This window comes from Camelus ferus, chromosome 7, assembly GCF_009834535.1.
Source record: "Camelus ferus isolate YT-003-E chromosome 7, BCGSAC_Cfer_1.0, whole genome shotgun sequence".
Classification (NCBI taxonomy): Eukaryota; Metazoa; Chordata; class Mammalia; order Artiodactyla; family Camelidae; genus Camelus; species Camelus ferus.
Genome location: NC_045702.1, coordinates 48,657,534 through 48,676,210, shown reverse-complemented (window position 1 = coordinate 48,676,210; position 18,677 = coordinate 48,657,534). Strand labels below are relative to the sequence as shown.

At 35.3% G+C, this 18,677-nt stretch overlaps 1 protein-coding gene across 3 annotated transcripts in view; it reads right to left on the bottom strand.

Annotated features, from left to right (window-relative positions):
* Positions 1-18,677, bottom strand: part of MACC1 (MET transcriptional regulator MACC1) — a 156,705-nt gene that overhangs the window by 71,888 nt on the left and 66,140 nt on the right. For 2 of the 3 annotated variants that reach the window (XR_004321481.1, XR_004321482.1), the window contains exon 6: positions 11,889-12,026. The exons of the other annotated variant lie outside the window; for it this stretch is intronic. The gene's annotated coding sequence lies outside the window, so the exon portion shown is untranslated. The remainder of the gene's footprint in view (positions 1-11,888; positions 12,027-18,677) is intronic. 3 annotated transcript variants of the gene reach the window in all.

Genomic DNA, 18,677 nt, shown 5'->3' with positions numbered 1-18,677 from the left:
ATTATATTATAATACTATATTATTACTATTAAATATCATTATTAAATCTCAATGTTCTGAGCCAAGGCCCCAAAGAAGCTAAGGGAATAAATAGTGATGAACATCCAGAATCTACAGAGAAGGGTATGTTCACAGTGGACAGAAGGACAAGTAAGGTGAAGTCAAGACTGACTGTTTATGTTTTGGGAGGCTTTACTGGAAGTGCATGTGCAGAAAACCTCAACTTTCAAGCAAACAACAATAATCATAAAATTGTCTTGCCAAGAAAATCTTAGAGAGGAGGGGACTTCCAAGTTTTTCTTTCTTTCCCAATTGTAGTTTTTTTTTAAAGGTATAAGATCTGGGATGGCATTTAATTTCCTGTAAATTGTGCAGAGCAAGTGTGTGGTGAACTTTTCTTCCCCTCAGATTTTAATCTACCAGATATTTCCATAGAATCTGCAGTAATAAAGACCTCCACAGCTGCCCGTGAGAGCCATGGAAGATGTTAGAGAAAGAAAGGTGTGTGTCATGAATGTGTAATGTGTAAGTCTTCAAGAGAGGGTGGGGGAAGGGAACTTATGCATGTTCATTCTCTCATTTCTCAGGTGCATTATTTCTCAGTTTTTAAGAGTTCTGAAATTGGGATGCATTTTTGAACTATTTGTACATTTAGTGAAGTATTTATTACACAAATACACCCCCACCAATAAAACCTGTTGTTAAATTCTTACTACATCTGGCACTGAAGACATATTTTAGCAAGGAAATACAATATATTAACTTAGAGCGATTATAATTTTTTAACAGTCTTGCCACTGAAAAACAAAACAACAAATAATTCTTTTGGAGGGCATTCATTCATTCAAGCAACTGTAGTAAATGCTTACTATGTGCTGGCCCTACATCAGAAAAACAAGTCCATAGGTTCTGAGAGGAGGAGGTGAGGAAGCCGTCTTATACAGAAAGGCCATTACACTCAGATAGCCCTGGATTGCCTCTGCCACATTCCTCTGCCAAGGAACTTCCCCAGGAGGCACCTCTTCCCATTCTCTTTTATTTTCTACTCCAGGTCATTAATTCTCCACACCAGGCTCATTTTTAAACAAGCTACAGACGATCATAGAATCTCTTGAGGATCCTCCTGACCCGACCCACTCTTGCCTAAGTTGGGGTGGAGGTCAGTGCTTCTGATCCTCCACTTAGGAATCATGCCCATTAGAGGGTATCCTCCTGAAAGAATAACAATCTGCTTTCCATAAGATTCCAAAACACCAAATAGTCATCAATTTACTCTAGCGAGGTTAAGATTATGAATTCAAACATGGATTCCATAAAAATTACCTCAGATATAAAGAATAAAGTTAGGTTTCCTCATCATGGCATTTAGGACTAAAAATTAGCATGAAACAACATTCTGAATTCTTCCTTCCACTTACCCACTATATAAATCTATCCACTGTAGTCAAATTGGTTTAATATCTGGTTATTTGTTTATTACTGCCTAAGGCCTTTAATCATTGTATCCTAATATTGTTTTTAAATGAGGAATAAAGTAAATACAAGTTCAGTGCAGAAACTACTCAATTTTTACCTAAAATTTGTAAGTGCACATCCTCACCACCCATAGCAAGGTACAAGATATTTTCAACACCCTATAAGGCTACCTCCTCTTTCCAGTTATCACCATCCTCAGAATTATTTTTTAATGTGTGTTACCATAGGTTAGTTTTCCATATTATAGTTCGACTTAATTATCTAACAAGAATGAGACAATGAAAGGGAAGGGCCACATGGAGAGGAAAGCATATTACTTCTTTCTAACTGGTTCCCTCCTTCACCTGCCAATCCACCACATACCAAGACTCATGGGTTGAGCCTGGGTTACCACTTAGCTACTGTGATGTCCCAAATTAATAAATATTGAATTCACAGTTTTACTGTTACCTTCATGTCTTCAATTATTTTCCCAGTAATGTCTGTGAAATAGTCTGGCCAACATGTGACCCAGGACAGAAAATAAAATTCATACTGACTTAGAAGTAACTTATAAAATGATTGATTTCACATGAAGATACAAAGATATAAAATAATTTTCTATTTTAATAGTATATACTGTGTGCTTTTAAATGATGATACAAAACAAGCCTCTAGAATGCTGTTCTGATTTGTGTAACTTTGATAGAGAAGTTCCGGAATGGCACTGCAATATGATCCCCACACAAAACAGGCTTCCACTAAGCCACTGATCAAGAGACTGAGAATCTAATTATTCAGTGAGCTATAAATCTCCCTAACCATACTATCACTGAGCTCATGTTTCTTTTATTATATTTAAGAATATGACCTAACAGTTCATTAAAATCAGATGCATCTATGACATCCTCTGATGAACCTATATAGTAATCCACACACACACAAAAAGAGATATAAGTTTGAAAGAATGTTTTTACTAATTTCCTACCAAACTTACCTTTTGTCTTTTGATAATACACCTATTCATTAGGATACAGCTATGTGTAGGCAACCACACTAAACAAGAAATAGAAAACAGCTCCATTTTAAAGTCAATTACAATCCCTGGGAGGGAAGATAAAAATACGAAAATGACTACCACCTAGAATCATTTCAAGATGAAGACATTTCTCGGTGAAGAGAAACTGCAAGTGGAGAGAGTGAAAGTTTAGGAGAATTAGGCTGATGGCCCTCAACAAGAAAAATAGGATGTAAGGTTCATAAGATCAGAGTATGAGAGGCAGAAGTGAGTCATTTTGGCAAAGGTACCAGGGACCTTTACGTATCCCTCAAAACCAAATATCTAGAACTAAAAAGCGTCCAAATTCATAAAGCTCCTTCTACATCTACTATCAAATCTATTATTGCTGAAGATCAGAAAAAACAAAAAAGAGGTGATAACCAAATAAATGCTATCAGAGCCCTGTGTGGAAATACAGGGAGTCTGATCTCTAGGGTCAACATACATAGTAGAAAATACTATTTTAAATGTTACAAGCCCTTTTTCCCCTTGACCAGGAAAGAATGTTAGAAATAATACAAGTCTTTTTCTCCCTTTGGTTGATAGGAAGAAACTTAGAAGTCATCCAATCTCAGTTAATACCAAGTCAATCCCTATTAATAGAAAAATTCAACTCAGCATTGCATATTCATTGGCCTGAAAAATGATGCCCAGAACTATTTGGCTGGAATTCGAGTTCAGCTTCTTAGCTTATCTCTAGGTTGAGCAACTGTTGGTCTTGTCATGTCAAGCAAAATTATAATGAAAGCACTGTCAAGGTTAATCCACACCTACCCTGATGTTTTAATTGCACACTTGAAATCTATTTATTAAAGTATTTGTCAAAGAAATCTGCATTCACATCTAGCTCCTATACATCTCATTTCATCTATTGCATGATAGAACACTTTGTATTTGCTCAAGCATTTTGGCTATACAGATGGTTCTTAGTTCATAATGGAAGGGGGGAAAAGGATTAGTCGGTTTGTTTCAACTTATCTTTTTATATATTTTGTGGGTATATAATGTTTCTAAATGGTTCAAAGAAATGGTATTTTTATTCTTCTTCCCTTCTCAACTGTTCATTTTATTTTTGAGCCAGTCATCTTAGTCTTACTCAGTGGAATAGAACTCTCTTGCCTCCCATATTTGAGTCAATCCAGCATTGTTTCTTGAAGAAATGTTTATGTTTGCACATAACCCCTGAGCCTACTTTGTTCGGAAGGTTGCTGATCTTCCTTCCATATGAAAACTGATAGCCCTTTATTTTACAAAGCACTCCATTTGAATTTAGAGCCACCCTTATTGTTAGAATTTTTCCTTTATTAAGCCCCAATCCAGGAAACAAACCATTGGTCCTAAACTGACATCTGAACCTGAACAGAATTAGCCTAATGCCCTTTCTATATACAAATACATAATTATTTAAGAAACCTAAATGAGATGCTTGTTATTGCTGTTGTTGTTTGTTCAGTTTTGATAATGAAAATGTCCAGGGAAAATCGTGTTTTTTTGTCTTCTAGTTTTCCACTGAATGATAATGATAATATTTTTTCACTCAAATTTCCCATTTGAACATCTTTCTTTCTACCTCTAGTCTTTACAAATAAATACAAGAAAGAATGATTACATTTTAGAAGTCAATTTAGTTCATCAATTCTCTAGCAATGAAAGTAGTTCACATATTAGAAAATTGGAAATGTCTGATTATCCAGGAAGAAAAGATACAGGATTCTACAGGACTTTTGAGCATTTTGTAAAAATTAAGGAAAAAGAAGTTTTCCTTAAACATCTAACTTAAATTTCCCTTCCTCTGTGACTTTCCCCTCCCTCAGCTTTTTTCAACCGAGTCGTCATCTAGTTCCTTTTAATGCTTTGCTTGTCTGATGATCACAACCCAAATTTATATTTTGGTTCAATGTGTACAAATCTGTCTCCCAGCTAGATGGTGGGCTACTGAGGACAAGAAAGTTAACCATTTATTATATCCCTCGGGGCTGGAACATTGTGAGAGATCCATAGTTATTAATGACTTGAATTAGGAGTTGAATTAACTCCGTTTCCCAAAGACAAGCGGAATAGGTTCTATTGATTTGTTCCAAGGTCACAAATGTTGATGGTTTAGAATGAAGCTGATTCAGCTTTCTTTGCCTCATCTAGACAAGCTGATTCAATACACACTATTCATGCATTTCATGAAACTAAGTTCCTAAGAATATCTATTAACGTTCATACTCACAATATGTATAGTATTTGTATTTTACAGCTTATAATATGGAGCATACTACGTTTGAATAAGGGGATGCTTTGTATTAAAACTTTCTCAGAAGCACACCATGGATGGCCAAACACTATCTCTGTGGGTCACTTTCAGCAGAATTCTAGACACACCTAATCATTCACACAATTTTTAGATTCATACAATTTTTACTCATACTTGTTAATTACTTGGATATTTTCTCAGGATTTTTCCTAGTTAGGCAAAGAGACCACTATAAGCTTACTGAAATAAAGCAAGCTGATTCTATTGTACTAGAATAGTTTAATAATAAATCAAATGTGAAAAATATGAAAATGTGAAAAATGTCATGAGTATTTTGACAGGGTTTGCCTTGGATTGGCAGATTGCTTTGGGTAATACAGCCATTTTGCTTGGGTTTTTTCTTTTGTGTATATATATGTATATATATATTTATTGAAGTATAGTCAGTTTACAATGTTGTGTCAATTTCTGGTGTACAGCATAATGCTTCAGTCATACATGAACATACATATATTTGTTTTCATATTCTTTTCACCATAAGCTACTACAAGATATTGAATATAGTTCCTTGTGCTATACAGTATGACCTTGTTATTTATCTATTTTATATATACTAGTCAGTATCTGCAAATCTTGATCTCCTAATTTATCTGTTCCTACCACCTCTCCCCCGGTAACCGTAAGTTTTCTTTCTATGTCTGTGAGTCTGTTTCTGCTTTGTAAATAAGTTTGTTTGTCATTTTTTGTTTTTGTTTTTGGTTTTTAGATTCCACATAAAAGTGATATCATATGGTATTTTTCCTTCTCTTTTTGGGTTACTTCACTTCGAATGACAATCTCCAGGTCCATCCATGTTGCTGCAAATGGCATTATTTTGTTCTTTTTTTTATGGTGGAGTAGTATTCCTTTGTATAAATATACCACAACTTCTTTATCTAGTCATCTGTCAATGGCCATTTAGGTTGCTTCAATGTCTTGGCTGTTATAAATAGTGCTGCTATGGGGTGTACGTATCCTTTTGAATTAAGGTTCCCTCCAGATATATGCCCAGGAGTGGGATTACTGGATCATATGTTAAGTCTATTTTTAGTCTTTTGAGCAACCTCCATACTGTTTTCCATAATAGTTGCACCAAACTACATTCCCACCAACAGTGTAGGAGGGTTCCCTTTTCTACAGGAGGTGTATGGCCATTTTGGTAATGTTGATTCTTCCAATTCAAGAACACAAGATGTCTTTCCATGTTTTTGTATTTTCAATTTCCTTCATCAATGTTTTACAGTTTTTAGAGTATAGGTAACTTCCTCGGTTAAGTTTATTTCTAGGTATTTTGTTGTTTTTGATGCAATGGAAATGTTTATGCCAGTTATAAAATTCTGGATTTTGAAGTGAAAAAAAAACGTGAATGAAGGGCCACAAATGGCAAAGTATACTTTTTTCTGGGTGAGTTGTATTCCATTACATATTTATGCTACCTCTTCTTTACCCATTTATCTATTGATGTGCACTTAGGATGCGCCCATATCTTGGCAATTATAAATAATGCTTCTGTTAATGTATCTTTTTGAATTAATGTTTTTGTTTTTCTCAGATATATGCCCAGGAGTGGAATTGCTGGGCCATATGGTGGTTCTATTTTTAGGTTTTTGAGAAACCTCCGTATTGTTTTCCATACTGGCTGCACCAAATTAACATTTCTACTAACAGTGTACAAAGGTTCCCTTTCCTCCACATCCTTGCCAATATTTGTTATTTGTGTTCTTTTTGATGATGGCCATTCTGACAGATGTGAGATGATATCTCCTTGTGATTTTGAGTTGCTTTTCCCTAATATTAGTGATGCTGAGCAACTTTTAATGTTCCTATTGGCCATCTGTATTTCCTCTTTTGGAAAATGTCTGTTCAGTTCTTCTGCTCATTTTTAAAATGGGTTGTTTGTTTGCTTGTTTGCTTTGTAATAGAAGTATAGTTGATTTAAAGTGTTGTATTAGTTTCTGGTGTACAGCATGGATGGACTTGGAGGACATTATGCTAAGTGAAATAAGTCAAACAGAGAACGACAAATACTGTAAGATAACACTTACAAAATGGAATCTAAAAAAATACAGCAAGCTAGTAAATATAACAGAAAAGAAACAGACTCACAGCTGTAGAGAAGGAACTAGTGGTTACCAGTGGGGAGAGGGAAGGGGGAGGGGCAAGATGGAGGTGGAGGATTAAGAGGTACAAACTATCAGGTATGAAATAAGCTACATGTATATATTATACAACATGAAATATAGCAAATATTTTATAATAACTATAAATGGAGTATAACCTAAAAAAATTTGTGAATCACTATGTTATATACTTGTAACATACAATATTATATGTTATATATAATATAATAATATTATAACTGATGCAGAGTATTACTGTATATCAACTATACTTCAATTAAAAATATGACATTGTAAATTAAATACATAAATAAATTTAAAAATGGTAAAAAAAATCAAAAGGACAGTTCTCATTCTAGGTTGAAAATGAGCAGGCTAATTAAAAAAATACATCCAAAGAGCAAAAATAGATATTTCTGTGTCAGATTACTGATACCAAGCTCACAAAATCTGAACCTAGATCATTGCCACAAGACACTGGTACCACTGGGTGATCAAACATACTGCATTGGACTAGATTTAATGGCATCCAGCAAAATCCTGAAGTCATTTAAAGAAACACAGAAGCAAAAAATATGAGGCACAGAAATGTAAGTCCTGGGTGTTTTGTCTATGCCTTTAAATCCCTCTGGGGAGTTGATTAGCAGATGCCCATATTCCCTGCTTTCTGAACAGAAGTGATAACATGCCTACCTCAGGATGTCCATATAGCTGCCAAGCAGAATTAAGGAAACAACCTAGGAATAGATTTCAGTGCTGTTCAACTGCTTCTATCTTGTTTTCCCTCATGATTTCTACTGACTTAAGGACTGAGCCCAAAAAGGCATTTGTTTTAAGGGACATTAAATACTGAATTCTGAAATGTTTGAAGCAGGATGCTTTGAAACTGTGTCCAACTAAGTGGCCTTCTGTATCTTCTATGCTTGTTTCCTAATCAGCAAAATTAAAGGATAGAATTCAATGATTTCATCTAGTTCCTTAAATAATATTAACAGGTTAGAATCAATTTAATATATTTAGCTCCTCCTACACTTTTTCAATAATTTTTCCATCCTGAAAATAAAAGGTCACAACTACCAATAAAGTAGTAATCATCCTTATCTCCACCGTCAACATCAGCAGCAGCAGCATGTTATTATTGTCATTATTATGATGTTCATGACAACGTTTCCCAGAGTTCCACTCTCAGTTTCTTAGGGCAGGCTATTGGTATACTTGGGGGTTACTGTCTTTGACCAGTGCAAAGGAAAAAACTCATTTCTGTGACCAAATCATTACATAATTTTAAGAACTATTTTTATGTCTATCTTTGCTGTATACTTCTTAAGCAAGCCACCTGTCCTTCTTGACATCTCTTTCATTATTTAAAACTTCAGATAATGATTACTACATATGTATTATAATAATGGTAATGATGAGGAAAATTTTAACAATTGGTAATTGGCATTTCATGATAGTTAACTCAACTTTCTACATACATCTGCATTTTTTCTCATTTAGAATGCTTTGCATAAGGGAGGGCTTTCTAGACCTGTCTCCAGGCTTCACTGCTATATGCCAGATGCCAAAAATACATACTCCAGGGTACTCTGGAATTATTTAGAATATCAATGATTCTTTTCTCTGTATTCCTTAGAGGAGGTAGTCTATCATTGTCACATTTGAGTTTTAACTCAAGTTTGCATAGATTTTAAAAAATATTTTAGATATGCATAATGAGAACTCATAAAGAAGGGTTAAACACAACCTCATTCCACTATTCCAGCTATTGAATTAAATCCTGCCAGGTAATGCAATGCCTAGTAGGAATGTGATTTCCTTAGTCATTTATAGCAACATTTTCAGATGGCACAAAAGTAATCCTTCTAAAATGTATGATGCTGCCTTCTCTAAAATACTTCAGTGGCATCTTACACTTCACTGTTGAAATTAAAACTCCTTATCATGAAATATAAGAACCTTTGCTATTTTGTGCCTTCTGATTGCTCTATTCCTTGTCCTTTATTGCCACATCCTACATTCCTTCTCTTTGTCTTATAGTTGAGGCTACAGCCTTGCTAAACTACTTCCAGTTTTCAAAACGTGCCGTGCTCCCAATACCCATTCTTACCTCTAATCATATTGCTTGGATGGCCTGCATAACTCACCTGAACCTCTTCACTCCCCTAACCGAATCAAAGGTTTCACATTTGGAAATGTCAAACATCCAGAATACTGACTAGAATCTTGGATGAAATTTTTAAATAGGTCCCCAAATAAGCTAAAGTCAATGTTACAAAGACCAAAGAGAGACCTAACTTGGAGCCTGTTAACTCTAAGTTCTGACAAGGAATATTATCTGGTTTCTATGATTGTAACAGATTAGAAATAGCAACTTTGAAAAAAGAATCAAGCTGACAGGTAAGCCCTGGTTACCAGCAAGAGTTGGAATACAAAAAGCTGGGCAACAGAAGGGAAGAGACCAGAAAAGTTTTAAAACTTTTATAAAAGGTTACAATATAGAGCAACCTACACCATTCAGAAATAGTTAAATTATGTTTAGAGTTTACTTAGTATACATTGGTTATAAATTTTATAAAATATTTTAGAAAAAATGTGATGTTTAAAAATCATGAAAGAAATGGTATATAAAGAATAGTACTTTATTACTTAAATAAATTAAACTTATGTGGAATAATTGCATAATTCTAGATAAGTGTATTACTTTACTTAGAAGTCTTTACATTAAAAAAAAAAAAGTTGCTCTATATTAGTGGAAGATTCCAAATCACTAATGACCATATATTTCTTTCTTAATTGTATTAAAATTTGATAATACCTTTTCAAAGGAAAATAAATATTTATGACATTTATAAACTTTTCCTCAGCTATACCAATTCATGATATTTGTATTTAAAGAGAGTCATGAGGGCAGGTATCTATATATGATAGCAGTTATGGTAACTTAAGGCCATATTTTAAAATCTTAGCATAGATGTTTTATGACATAAATACATATAAGGCTACTGAAGCAAGAAAATAAGGAAAACAGAAACTTCCTAGGTGCTCTGGTAAACTGGAATCCATGCAGTTGTAAGAATGAATGATAACTGACTTGATTGAAGGAAATGATAGCTCAGAACAGTCCCCATCATAGTCCCCACACAAGATTTAAGAAAAGGCAGTTTGTTTTCATTAATGCACATTTCCATTAAAAAAAAAAATCCACAGGATGTCTTGCATTGTGTCAAAAGAAAGGGAGAAAATGTTCTCACTGATGAAAGTCACTTTCTCTCTTAGCATTAACTGGTTATTTCTTTATGAGATGAATGATATCACTACTCATTTCCTTCTGAGCCATAACTAGAAAAGTCCTTTCCTGTCACTGCCTATTACCTAGTAGGTGTGAAAAGTAAGTTTCCTCTAAATATTCTGATTCACACTCTCCTTTTTGAGTTTTTCCATTGTGACATTCTTACATTTCTGTGATGTAAGGTTCTTTTTTCTTTTTTTTTAGCATTCGCCTCCCCAAAACACCATTTTGTCTATCTTTTATATACATAATGAAATATACACATTGAAAGATAGTGAAAGTATATACTCACTGTAGTAACTTACTATTTCTCTTCCTTTTAGAATCTTTTAGAAAAAATTAATTGGACATTAGCATAGCAAACATATCTGGTACATGTCTGGAGAATTTATAATAAATTTAGAAAATAATCCTCTTTTAAAAGGTCCTCAAATCAATAACTTAATATCATCTCTGCCTTTTGTACTAATCCCTACAGCAATCTTATGTTGAAAAAGAGGTGGGAGCCTCACTGCACATGAGAAACACTGAAGTAAGCATAGCTGAGGCAAGGCTGTTCAAAATTGGTGCCTGAAATCTGGCTGGGGAGTCCCCTTTGTGAAACTATCTTGTTCATAATCATCTGGATGACATTTGGGAGCAAAAGCATCCTTGCACAAATTTCAACCTTTCTTAAGAACACTCTCCAAATGTGGTTCTGCTTGAGTGAGAATCCAAAGACTCAAGTTTGAATCCAAGGCCTACGACTTAACTTTACAAGCTGTAACCACAGCTATTTACTTAACTTCTCTGTTTCAGTGTCCTCATCAGTAAAGTACATATAGGACCTGCACTTCATAGTTAGGTGCCATGCACATTAAGGAACTTAGTAGCAATGCCTGGCATACAGCTGACGTATGATAAACTTCAGTTATTTCTATCATTAAGGTAAGTGGTTATGTGGAAAAGAAGTCATTGGTAAAATTGAAAATCCCTTTCAGAATCTATTGCATTACCTTTAGCTGACAATTTTAGAGAGTACACAATTATCTCTTTACTCTCCTTAGCCATATATGGCTTTATAGGATTTATCATTTCATGAAGAGGTCTGGATACTTTGTGTTTTTTTTTTTAAGCCAAGGACAACAGAAGAAAATACTTGAGTTCCAGAAATGCCATCAGTAATGAAAGGCTATCAGATGCTTGGGGCCACTCCCCAGCCATCACTTTTCTGAGACTAACACCACACTAAGAATACAGAGAGAACCAGGATGTAAAAACAGAAGTCAATTATCAGTTCTCTATAGCTTCCTTTCAATCAAAATAGTACAGTTAGTTTGTTCTCCCTTGTAAAAGGCCACACAGAAGAGGAGATAGAAGAGTTTCAAAGATTTGATTAGTTTTGTGAGCCCGCCGAAGTAAATAAAATGATTGGTATGGGACTAAAAGGAAATACTAACTCAATTTGGATTCTGAATCAGGTTTCTGAGATTACCTGATTCAGCTCAATGAAAACCCTCTTCATTCAAAATCATTTTACACCAAATAACATAAGAAATAACTATGAAACAAAGCAAAAAAAACCTTGGATATTGGGAGGATATGTTCAAAGGTATTAGCAAAGGGAAGCTGTGATTCTCACACAAACAAAATGTTAATAAATGTGGACAACAGCATGGGTTGGGGAAACAAACACCATACCTCTTTAAATCGTCTGGCTGTTATAAGAGAACTGTGTGTCACTTTGTTCTGCTCAGAATAGTCTTCTCTCTCTTGACCAGCTAAAGTCGTGGGCTTTTATTTCAACTATTTGATCTCTGAATTTCCTCTTTACATTTTCTAGAGAATAAAAGTAAAATATTAAATATCACTATTTTGAAATGCTGTGGTTTATTTTATCAAAAGAGAGTAAAGGGCAAGGTGGTGGGAGCTAATATAGATATTATTTCTATGTGCCATTTTTGTATAATTTTGCTAAGTATTTTACATAAATTATTTTATTAATCCTTACAATAATCCATTAAGGTAGATCTATTTTTTCCTATTTTACAAATAAGAAAATAGTCTCAGAAAAGTTAAGTAATTTGCCAAAATAAACTCAGCAGCTTATAGGAGGCAGAGGCCAACCCAGATCCAGCTGCCTATGGACCTTTGCTGATTATAGTTCACTGTATTGTACAGTCAGGCAGAGAGACTCTGAATAAACTCTTTCAGAGTCTCATGCATACAAGAACCTAATGGTAAGCTCTGCAAGAGATGCTGCCTTCCTTCTAGAGGGGAAGGTATTGACCATTCTACACAATAATGGTGGACAGTAAGCCTCTGCTCCAGGCTTACTTCCTCCTTTTGTGAGGGCTGTGCTATTCTCTGGTTCAACCCAAGAAACATAAGACCATTGCCTTATTGAGAAGGAGATCCGTAATGAATACGCAGAAAGATTCCTGGCAAGAGGATTAAAAAGTAAATAGCATGTTTGGAAAGAGTATTTGAACTTCAGAACAGAATGGAATTCATACTCTTAAGTGGAAGAATGTAAATTCTGGCACATAAACCTCTTGCTTAAGAGAGAAGTTATCAATCTATGCCCGAAGCTGTAAATAATTAAGCCAAACTCTTCCCAGAAAACAGAGCTCTCCTTGCTGGTGTTGAAAGCACTCAGGACTTTGTTATTCTGTTAATTAGGACTGACAATGGCTGAGAAGAGACTAAGATAACAGTGAACACTGGGACTTAGCTAGGTTCCCAAGTTATTCATTGAATCGTTTTTATTCTAGCTCAAGCTCCAGCACTGGTGTGTCTCATCTCCCATCTCCTCCTCTAGGTTGGTTATGAACCTCACCACCTAGCTCTTCATCACACAGAGCCTATGTGACCTAGTAATTATCTCATGTACTTTATTTTTATATCTCAACTGCATTGTTAACTCCTCAAGGCCCAGGACCAAAGCACGTTTGTCCTTTCAACCCTAGAATGCAATGAAATAGTGTGAAAAATACTTTACATGCAATAAACCAAAATAAAGCATCTGGTATCATAAGCTTTCACAAGCCTCACATGGTTCTGGGCATATAGAATCACAGCATTTTATTACAGCAATAAAGAGCTGAGCCAACTCACATTTGCAGAGCACTGTCCTAAGGGCTATGCTTGTATTATTTTATTCAGTCCTCACAAGCACCCTGTAAAGAAGGGATGAGAGTCTGCCCCAGTCTGACCTCAGAACCTATTTCCTTAACATTCTGCTACTTTGCCTCCTACTGAAAAGACCCCGAGTTAGAATTTCAAGTCTTCAGTTTATAGATGAAGAAGTAAAGAACCAGAGAAGGTAACAATCTTGCTTATGGTTTAACTACTATTATGTAGTAAAACTCAGCTAGAACCTAGTTTTCTGGTCCTAAGCTCAGACTTCTCTCAATACAACATACCTCCTTATGTGGGAGGCAATCCGTAGACTATGTAATTTGCATGCAACTGTAATGTTTTCGAGGAAAACTATAGTAATCTTGAAGTTTCTCAGTTCCTGGCATACTCAGTTCATGGCTTATGAGTTATCTTTTATAGAATAGTAATACATAATAACTAATTGCTTTAAAGGTAGCATCCTTCCCACTTAATGTTGAATGAAAGCATATTTTTCAACTACTAAGTGGAGAAGTTAGCTAAGAGTGGTGAATGATTTGAGACTCTGCTTAAATGAAGAATTTTAAGTAAGATTCTGCTTGATGAGGAATTCTGCTAGCATTTTTCCAAGCAGAAAAACAGGAGTTTAGGCTCTTTCTGTTTATTTGTTTTAATTTTAATTTACTTATTAAGTATTTCAAACATAAAGTACAGAATTATTATTTATACAAGCATCCACATGCAAAAATAACTAAAGACATGTTAATATTTTGCAAAATATGGTTCAAAGCTCTACTTAGAAAAAATAAAAATGTAATATAAACATCCAGTGCCCTACTATTAATCTTTCTTCCTCTAAATGTGATCACTCTTCTGAAATTGCCATGCATTTCCCTATGTGTGTCTTTTACACTTTTACTATATGTATGTATGCATGTAATCATAGACAATATGTAATAATTTTATATATGTACAAGTGTATATGAAGGGCTACAGATTAGATAACTCCTTTCTCACCTGGCTTTCTTGACTCAACATTATGTTTTTGTTTTAGCCTTTAGTTAGAAATTGTTGTCTTAAGGTATGTAAATTATATCCTGAGATGTTAAGACATATGAGAAGTGCAAGCATAAGATATAATTATGAAGGAAAGACACATATATAAATAGCAGATCCCATAAGGCAGAGGCTATTGTATATCTTAAATCATGTATTTTGTAGTCTTTAATGCAAGTGGTATACTACTAGAATAAAGATGAGAAATGAACATAATAAAATTGGAATAGAGATATAACAAAAACAATACACAGAGAACCAAGCTGTAAAACACCATAAGAGAGTCTAGGATAAGGCGGAACCACTAAGAAGTGTAGAAAATTCCAAGTGCTCTCAGATCTCAGTCCTGTTCAGCCCTTAAGCTTATTGCTTATTCACTGCCCGTGCCTCTCCAATGCTCCTGTCCCCTCCTGCCTTCATCTCTTGTGCTTACAAAGGCTCTTTATCTTCTCTTGGCACAGTACTGAGATTTATCCCTGGCAGGAGTTGCCAGTGGAACCTCCTTCTCTTACTCTCCCTTGAAACCTTGACACCCAACAAAACCTCCTAACGAGTCCCCACCTGCCCCAAGAGCTCTCTTGCAAACATCTTCCCTTTGATGACAAATTATTTTGCACTTCTTACTTGTTGCATTATTCATGCTTTTTGTCTGAGAAAACTCCTCAAGACACTTTTATTCTTCAGGAATGGCCTGCTTTTCTGGGTGGTGAGCTTTTCATCTGGCTGTTGAAATAAAATCTGATGATCATATAATGGCTAAATCTGATGATCATATAATGGCTTTCTTTCAATTTTAAGTTTTCTGATAAATGTACTGGGCTTCCAAAGGGTTATGATATATTTTCTGGGTCAAGTGGCTCTGATAATTATACCCAATATGAATGTAACTGATATTCATACGAATAGCTTTACCAGTGAATTTATCCAACTATGTTGGAAATCCTGGTATTGATCCAGGGAACACCAGACAAGAAGCATAGAGAGAGAAATTTCAATCCATAATTACTACCAAAAGGAAGACGTAATGACAATAACAAGGCTTCAAAGTTGGTATTCTATTAGACTGTTTTTTCATAAAGCACTATAAATAATAAAAAGTATGTTTGTGTATGGAAACTAAAATTATTTATATAAATAGCCTATTAAAAACTGAATCAGAAATCTATTGCATTACAAATTTCCAATTAAAAATTGCTATAGTATGTGGATTGATTGGAATGGGCCATCCTATAATACAATTCTATATAATATATAACTTTAGATAATCCTTTCCCAGATACGCTTTGATAGTCTACAATTTTGTTAGTGTGTTTTAGGGAAACATATTACATCGACCTTCCTGTTTCCAGAGATTCTGTACAATTACCTTATCCAATGTTCAGAAAGTATTTTTTTATATCCCAGTAATTAAAATGTTTATTTTTCTTCTAACGAGATGAAAATTGTTGAAGTCACACCTTCACATTTAATTATAACTGGGTCTTTCTCAAGGTCTTTTCCTGTACAAGGTACTTTGTCACAGAATTAGTTCTACTTGTACACTGTTTAGTCAGGGTTGTAGTTTTTCTAAGACATTTTTAAACACTGGAATGTTTTGGAAATACAATCTCCCTTATTAATGTAAGAGCCCTGCCCGTAAACTTCAGTTAATTCTGTTGAGTCAGGACTTACTGATAGATTCCTAAATTTACCCAGAGCTTTAAATGTTGTGTTCCAAGTGCCCTTTGCCCCCAAGGAATCAAGGAGTGCATTAATGTAGTTGTCAGTGTAATACTTAATAAGGAATCTTGTGTAAGATTTTAGAAACTTTCCATTTGAAGGTGTTTTTTGCTTCTAAATAATACAGACACTATCAGTACACAAATAGGGCTGAGAAGGCAGAAAAGCTGGTCGATTTTACTTATCCTGCATTCCCAGCACATAGAAAAATGGAATTTAAGAAGTAGATGGTCCACTTCTTAAAAGACTTCAAGTCCACTGTTTTTACTATGTTCAACAGTTGAAATTAACTGTCAAATGAACTTTGAACCTAGCTAAATGTAAATACAAAAAAGAACAATTTATGTTAACAACTTAACGCAAGCATGCTTATTATGCCAGAAACCACAAGAGAAGCAACAAGAATGAATTGCAGCAATGGTGACAATAGGTCTCACTACTTTTCATGTTTAATATGTCCTATAAATCCTTTAAGACAGTGAATATTTGTTCAAGAACTTTCTACATGTAAATTCAACTGTTGACCTATTATTCTTTTCTGCTACATCTATAATTATTTATTTATGTCTACTCCTCCAATACATAGAAAATGATACCACAATGGAGAGATTTTCTTTATTTGTGTCTCATGACCTGCAAAGTACTTTAGAAATGACAGGCAAACAATGAACATTATTTTTTCAGAAGATACTTCACACATTGTTCTAAGAATAATAGGCCTACTTCTATTATTTTTGACAATGAGAAAAAATAGAACATGAGGAAAAAGAGGAGGAGGAAGAGGAAGGTGAGGACAAAGAGAAAGAGAAAGAAAAAAATAAGCGGAGACTGACATTGATAGGATTGTTGTAATTAAAACAACCAATTCCCTAAATTTTTTGGATCATTGCTCACACATGTGGTGCTTGACTTTCCACGAATTAGTGTTCCTTAAATGCTAAATGATAGTTTGGTTGATGACTGTATCCATATTGTCAATGTCATGTTCTAGGTAATCTTAGAAGGATTTCCAAAAACCCTTTGCAAAGATCACAAAGTTAAGACACTTTAAAGCTTTTCACACCTTCTGCATGCTTTGAATTTAATGTGCAGAGGAGATCAATCAAGATGGCAGAATAGGAGGATGTGGAACTCACCTCACCCCATGAACACACCTATAACACATCTACATGTGGAACAATCCTCACTGAAAACTAACTAGAAGAGGGCAGAAAGACTTCTGCACAACCAACGCTGTAAGAAAGATACACACAGAACTGGATAGGAAGGGGAAAGAAGTGATCAGATTAGGTCCTGTGCATCTGGAAGGAGACTCAGATGAAAAGGGAGATTACACGGGCAGAGATTCACCCTGAGGAGTGAGTGGTGTGAGCCACTTATTGGGCACACCATCGCTAGTGTTCTACACAGGAAAGACAACTCCCCTAGGCTGGTTAGAGGGCTGCTGGAACTAACTGGGGGGGCTATGGGAAGGCTGGACTTCACTCATGAGGAGCAGTGCACAGTGGCTTGCTCCTGAGGCAAGGCAGAGAGGGTAGATGAAAGAAAGCTCCAGCGGCTGTCTGGTTTACAGTGACTGCTCCAGTGTGTGCCCCAGCCTGAGCAGAATGAATGCTCCAGCCACTCTTTCTCTACATTGCAGCTCTGCCTGGATGTAGGGCTGCCACAACCAGAGAGAGAGAGCTCAGCTGTGGGATATAGAGGCAACTCGGACCCAGGACAGCCTCTGGGTGGGGCAGGGGTGGAAATTGTTGGCATGTACTTAGGCAGTGCCTCAGAAGCATCCTGGAATTCTGATGGCAGCCAGTCCACCACAACCTGCACTCTGATAAACACCGAGAATCCATGTGGGCCTCACCTGCACTGGGTAAAGCTCCACAACAGGGTGGGGGCAGTGGAGGCTGGAGGGAGTGATAAGCTGTGAGGAACAAAGGAGACTCAGGCATGCGGCTGCATCTTAACAGGGTGGGGGCAACAACTGCTGATGCCTACACAGGCAGCACATTGGAGGCAGCTCTACTAAAAAAAATGCTAAAGGATCTCCTCTAAGTGGAAAAGAAGTGAGAATCTATAAGCAAGGGAAGAACCCACTAGGAAAGGCAACTATAGAGTAAGAGCTGAGGATCAACCACTTAAATAAGCTAGTATGAAGATTAAAAGACAAAAAAATTGTAAAAGCAACTATAAATACAATAAACAGTTAAGGGATAAACATGATGATGTACAATATGACATGAAAAACACAAAATGTGGGAGAGGAAAGTAAAAAATATAGATCTCTTAGAATGTGTTGAAATTAAATGACCACCAGTATAAAAGAAATATAGTTACAGGTCAACATATATGAATCTCATGCTAACCACTAATCAAAAACCTACAACATATACACAAAAAGTAAAAAGAAAGGAACACAAGTATACTACTAAAGAAAATCATCAAACTACAAAGGAAGAAACAAAAAGAAAAAATAAACAGAGATGAGCTAAAAAAAAATCCAACCAGAAAACATGTAATAAAATGGCAGTAAATACATATCTATCAATAATTAATATAAATGTAAATGGACTAACTGCTCCAATCAAAAGACATAGGGTG